Source organism: Leptonychotes weddellii, chromosome 6 (assembly GCF_054177405.1).
Source record: "Leptonychotes weddellii isolate Sample4059 chromosome 6, ASM5417740v2, whole genome shotgun sequence".
NCBI lineage: Eukaryota > Metazoa > Chordata > Mammalia > Carnivora > Phocidae > Leptonychotes > Leptonychotes weddellii.
Genome location: NC_138374.1, coordinates 128802275 through 128809056, shown reverse-complemented (window position 1 = coordinate 128809056; position 6782 = coordinate 128802275). Strand labels below are relative to the sequence as shown.

At 40.2% G+C, this 6782-nt stretch overlaps 1 non-coding gene across 1 annotated transcript; it reads right to left on the bottom strand.

Annotated features, from left to right (window-relative positions):
• Window positions 1–6267: 6267 nt before the first annotated feature.
• Window positions 6268–6373, bottom strand: LOC115944784 (U6 spliceosomal RNA). Its single transcript, XR_004079290.1, has one exon. It is a non-coding gene; the product is annotated as a U6 spliceosomal RNA (small nuclear RNA).
• Between the last annotated feature and the right edge of the window lie 409 nt (window positions 6374–6782).

Below are 6782 nucleotides of genomic sequence, written 5' to 3'. Positions count from 1 at the left end.
AAGACATCTGGGCTTCTGGTTCCCTTTGGGAACTTATCAACTTCACAAGTAAACGTGCCTTTTCATTTTCAATTAGCAATAATTTTGAGATAAGATTCATCTGAGTGAGGACTGCACTAATGGGTTCAGAATTGGTCCCTCTGAATATTGCACTCTCTGTCAAAGGTCCTCCTAGACCTCAAGGAAAAGACCGTTCACAGATTTGGAAGTTAATTACCTTATGGGAGAGGAAGAAAGAATGTGAGTAAAGCTTCTCCGATCATAATTTCCAAAAGGAGGGATGGAAGTTGTCTTGCTCAACTTGGTAAGCCCATTGCTTCTTTGACATATCTTTATAAATGTCTAACAAGGAGAAGGAAGAACACAAAAAAAAGAAGGAGGAAGTAGAGAAGGAAGCAGAGGAAAAGGAAGGAGGGAAGAAAGGAAGGAAGGAAGGAAGGAAAGGGGAAAAAATGGGCCCTAAATAAAAATGTTTAACCATATATTTCTTCACATTTTTCTTCTGGAGGATGTCACTAAATAACATAGTGTTCCTCATTTTTCAGGCTGTATTTTATTCAAAATATATCTATGAGTTCATAATTTTCTTTATAATTCTCAGAAAGAGAACCTTGCCTTTGTGACTTATGGTGGTAAGGCCTGGTGAGTCCCAACTCATCCATCATTGGTTGTAGAAGAGTTGAGCCCTTCATTTTTAGGAAGTGATAGTATTTTGAGTGAGGTCTCGAAACCAGGTGGTGGCAGATTATACTTTTTTTCTCAATTAGGTCATAAGTTTTTTGAAGAAAGATCAGATCTTCCACTCTGCTTTGAAGTCGTGACATGCTCACACTGCATTTTATCTATTGTATGGGACTAACAAAATCCCACTGAATGAGTGGAGATCCAGTTCTGATTTGATCCACTCCAGAAAGCTACCAAATGCAACAAAGACTGAGGAAGTTGGCCCTCCTGAGAGTAGAGGGACTATCTCTCTAACTCATAACATCATATTTGCCAATATTTCTTACATTCCAGCTACTGTTCCAAGTGCTTCAGGTTATGATAAAGCATTTAATCCTCACAACGACCTATGTGGTGGGCACATTTATCATCATCACTGTGATCAACATCATCAACCTCGTTTTACAAATGAGGTTGGAGGGAAAAAGCATTTAATTTGTCTAAGACCACACAGCAAGTAAGTGTACAACTAGGATTTGGGCACAGACAGCCTTGCTCTGAGGGTTGTGCTCCTAAATACCACACCTTATTGCCTTTTGGTATGACACGTGTGAGGATGGAAATATTGTCAGAACAATGCCAATAGAAACACCAAATCTCTGGGTTCTAAAAAAATGACCTAGTCCTGATGAGACAGTGGGCGAGTGCTCAAAATTATGGTTCACCCTATCAAATTTCTCTGCCAGAGATTGACACCTGTTGTTGAATTTGTCTGTTTGTTTGCTTGTCTAGTTTTGCTATAGTGCTTGGTCCATACAGGGCTCTGACCACACACAGTGTTTACTGACTTAGGAAACATGACAATGGGTGATGCTAACAGACTGCAAGTTCAGAAATGTAGCCAATGTCCTATCTTCAACATATTGTCTTGTTCCAATGGATAATTTGAGGAACAAAGCTTTCCCATTCATATATAAATATATGTATCTTATATATAGTCTAATATGTATCATATATATGTATATATTTTATATACATATATATAATCTTTGCCCACTCGATGCTGAGTGTTTGCATACTTTATGTTGTTCATTTCTAATTAACTAGTTGACAGAGTCAATAAGCAACACAACAAAGGTTCAAAGTGAGTACTGGCTCCAACCTCTGTGGGTCCCCAATCACCAGGAGATATGGCCCCTATCAATTGGTTAGTATTCTATGCCTTTACTAACTCTGTCAGCTCAAACACATTACCTAATCACAGAAAGACAAGTTTTCTCATGTGACTTGTAAATGGTAAATCTAGTCTGACATATTTTTATGAGAATTACATAACAAAATGGAATAACATCCAGCATGTAGAAACCACTTAACAAATTTTAGTCCTCTTCCTTATAAATAAGACATTTGAAATTCCCAAGCTTCTACTTTGTCCCAAGTGTCTCCCTCCACCTTGCTTTCCAACCATTCTACTCAGAAAAACATAAATAGGAGGATGCTCTTCATAGCCTCTGAAAACCTTCATCTCAATTCTTTCCTCCAATGTGAATTCAAAGGCGCAAAGATAGGCTTTCAGTCAGTGGGCCCTGACTCATTGGAGGGTTATAATATTCACTTACTGGGCTACGACCAGCATTTTTTAAAAATAAAGTGGAATACAAAGAAATCCAAATAGATTTTGAACTATCAGTTTATTACACACTGATAGGGAAGAGATAGAAAGTTTCATTTTGTGCAACTCTCATTTCAGTTGTTTTTCATCTGTGCACACTACTTTTCAATGTAATTATTTCAACTCATTGGTGGTTTCTTGGAGGTAAGTGTCACAATCAAGGGACTCTTAAGGAACTTCTTCTGTAATGGAGGCTAAGTCGGTAATCTTATATTAACTTGGTTCAGAAGTTGCCTAAATCTTTTTAGCAGTATTAATCCACCTGTGATGGAGTTTCAGATCCAAAATTAATTTATCAAAGAACCAGAATCCAAAAGCGCAGGAGGATCGATGTCTGGCTTCTCCTTTACTGATTTCTGGTATAGTTCTTGTTCATAGTTCCTGTCACTTCATCCTCAGTGTTCTTCGGTAAACTTGAGATGGCTTTATACTTAATGGACCTGATAAAGGTGCTATGAGAACTCAACACAGGTTTCTTTTTAAGTGGTGCTTTAAGACCCACAACCGTTAAGTTTCACGAGGAAAAGGTCCATGTTTTTCTCAGTCATCCCCCATGCCCACCCTCCATATTCGTTCTGCATTCCCAAAGCCCAGCACAGTGCCTGGTACAGAATGAGACGACATTAATATATATTGGATGAATTAAGAGTAAGTCCATCTCCAGATGGCAAAGCAAACTGATGATGGCCCCTAATAGTCTGATCCATTTAGCTACCTAAGTGTGTGTCTTGTTCACTTTAAGACTGAAGAACTCAGCCAAAATTTTCTCTGCCAGAAATAGCCCGAACAATATAAGAGCAATTGAAATGACACCACAAAGAAGCAATTAGTCAAATCTCTGGTGTGGGACATTTCTACAGAACCAAAATCTGAATATCACCGACAAGTCTATGCCATAAGATTTAAAAAGAAGAAGAAGGAGAAGAAAACGAGTTGTAGAACAAAACAGATCTCAGGATAAAACAACTAGTGCAAAGACTGGACCTTGCTTGGATTCTGAACAACAAAAAGACAGATTTAGGGAATCTGGGAAAAATAAATATGGACTGGGTATTACATGATTTTTAAGGAATTCTCATTAATTTTGTTAGGTGTGATATTCACACAGTGATTATGGTAAAAGGAGGAAGCCCTTATCAATCAGCAGTGCATACAGAACTGTCTACAGGGAAAAAGACTTAACATCTGCCCTCGTTTTTAAATCTCCAAGTAAAGAAGATGTGTACACGTGTGAGGAGGAATAGATAAAACAGGATTGGTCAGATGTTGATTATCGTGACAGGTAAGGATGGATCTATGGAGGTTCATTATACTATCTATGAGTTCTACTTTTGCATTCATTTAAAAATTTCTGTAAGTAAAAGTTAAAGGCAGTTAGCCCCAGCAGAACAGAAATGACAATGTAAAAGTTCAAGACTACGATTTCATGCTCCCTCGTATAGCCATGTACTAGGGGGACCCATGTCGTCATTTACTGGGTTTTGTGAACTGACTTTGAACACTTTCCAAATGTGATAATCTGGTGCTCATTATTTTTTTTAAATAGAAGATCATATGCACTGTTAGAAGCATCAAAACTCCATTCTATTCATCTTGAGCAAAATATTCCTCCCAGTACAGCTTTTTCCTTGAAAGAGGAGGAGGGCAGACAGAGGCTGGGGTGAGAGGTCGGTGAGGAGAAACAACCAGTGAGTTTTCCACTTTCGGGAGAATGGCAGGATCCTTGGGGAGACAGTAAATTGAAATTAAGGCTGTTTCAGGCAGCCTACAGGATGTGCCTGCAAATGTAGACATATCTAAATGGTGAAAAAGTCTGTTTGTGCCCATTCATATGAAGTGAATGCCTTGTAATGTGCTCCAGCCCCTGGGAATGGTGGCTGGATTCAGGAACGGAGGCCGGAAGAATGGGATGGATTTGACATAAGTACTTTTAAGTGCTCTGAAGGCTGGGCTCCTCCCTGCAGTTTAATAGCAAGGTCCATTGGGAGCTACAAGGAAGGAGCCGAGTGAATCCCTACAGCTTTTCGTTTTAAGGATAACAAATCTTAAAACAGGTGTGAGCTCAGAAAGATCCTTTTACTTCTTGTTTTTAGTCTGTTGTGGCCAGCCAGCTCTCTGCGTACTATTATCATTCCACAGAACGAAGTCCGGGGTAAGGGAAGGGAGGAGAGGTAAGAGAAGCTGAATAAACAAAAATTGCTTCGAGTGACTAATATTCATTAAGTCCTCTGGTCATGCAGTATGAAATTTATTAAACTGTGGTTTCCAAGAGAATGTATTAGCGGAGCTAATGAACACAAATAAAAAAGAGGCCTCCAGGAAATGGTTTCCTGGGCCTGGATGAGGCTGCTGAGTAATGTGACAAGAGATTATAAAGTTAAAAGCTTCTATTATAGTCTCGAAGGCTGATTATTGGAAGGGGTTGCCCTTGGTGGGGGGAGGGAAGATAGGAGGGAGACTGAAAGTCTGACTTGCCTGAAAAAGGGGCCTAATGCTTTTCATTTATATTCATTAAGGAAGGAGGCTTTGTGCTGAAGGCCTCTGAACCCCTGCGCTGCCATCTGGTGGACAAGGTACTTGAGAGGCCACGGAATACAGAGGACAGCCGCCATCTTTAAGATGTCAGGAATTTGAAGGTCGGCTTTACTGTTTCCTGAGTAGTAGCAGTGGAAACCCTTTGTAAGTATGGTGTCAGGAGCAAAAATGAACACTCACAAAGTAACCACTATCTGTAATCTGATTTAAATACTGTATGAGGAGAGCTCAGTTATCCCGTTCTGCTGTCCTAATCCATCAGGACCTTAGCAATTAATATTATGTGGTCCTACCTACAGTACGAGGCTAAGGTGTGACTCATCCTAAGAACATTTGTTTCATAACCTAGTCCAGTTTCTCCCAGCAGAAACCTTGGGATCATCCTTGACTCTCCTCTTTCTCCCACACTTGCCATCCAATCTAGCAGCAAACACTGTGGCCTCTCTGGTCACCACATCATACCAGGACCCACTTACTTCTCATGTACACTGCTGTCACCCTGATTTGAGCCTTTGGTGTCTCTCTCCTGGGTGACTGCGAATAGCCTCTAAACTGAGCTCCTTGCTTCCAGCCTTGCAGTCCACAGCCTATTCTCCACCAGCAGCCAGATGAACCATTAGAACATGTTAGATCATTCCACTTCTCTGCTCAAAACAGAGCAGGCCCTTAAGCTCACTCAGAGTAAAATTTAAAGTCGTACAATGTGTTTCAGGCCTTAGTGGATCTGACCCAGCTCCCTCTAACTTCATCTCTTATGCTCTCCACTCACTCAGTCCGGTCCAACCACACTGGCCTCCTAGCTAGTCCTCAAAGACACCACACATCCCTGACTCAGCTCCCTCCGCCTGGAGAGCTCTTGCCCCAGACAGTGGCATGGCTCTCCTTCTCCCATTCTCCCGGGTGTCCTGCCAAAGGTCATCTTGTCTAGGATGCCTTCCACTACCATCCTACCTAAAATAATACCTCTTCTTCTTCCTTCAGCATTTTTATCTCTTTTTTTTTTGTCTTATTCTATTAGCAGCATTTATCACCTCCTGAAATGTTCTATATTTATGTGTTTATGCCCTTATTTTCATCTTCCCCAAATCCCCTACAATAGAATGTAAGTTCCATGGAATGTAAATTCCATGTAAGTTCCACAGAATATTCCTTGGGGGGAATATAGTATTTTTAACATAGTTCGGGTTTTTTCTGAAACTTCAGAAGCTGGCAATGCTAACGTGCTCCAGATCCTTACAGACTCTTGCAAACTATAAGCCCCTTAGAAGCAGGTGTGTTATCTAACTTAGTCTCCCTTAATTGCCAGCACCTAGTGCTGTGTCTGGTAAATGGTACACATACAATAAGACTTTGTGGGGTTTTTTTGGTAGCTCTAGGGTTTATTAAGCTGTGCCTCAGAAAGTATAAAATGCTTCACGATTTGCATGCCATCCTTGAGCATGGGCCATGCCAACCTTCTCTGTATCCTTCCAATTTTAGTACATGTGCTGCTAAAGTGAGCCCAAGACCTTTTTTTTTTTTTAATTTAGCGCTTTATGTACCAAATTCAATTATAAGTGTCCACTGCAATGATTTTTAGCCAAATGAGTTGTACAACCAATACCATAATCCAGTTTTAGAATATTCCCAAAACTCCAAAAAGCACACTCATGCCCATTTGTAGTTTATTCTCACAACACCCTCAGCCCCAGGCAACCAATGATCTGCTTCCCGCCTCTATAAAATTGCCTGTTCTGGAGATTTCCTAGATAAGGCATCATACAAAATGTAGTTATTTACATGTGGCCTCTTTAAGTCAGTATAACGTTTTCGAGGTTTATCCACATTGTAGCATGAATCAGTATGGTTTTTATTTCCTTTTTATTGCTGAATAGTACTCCCTTCTATGCATATACAATTTGTAATCCATTTA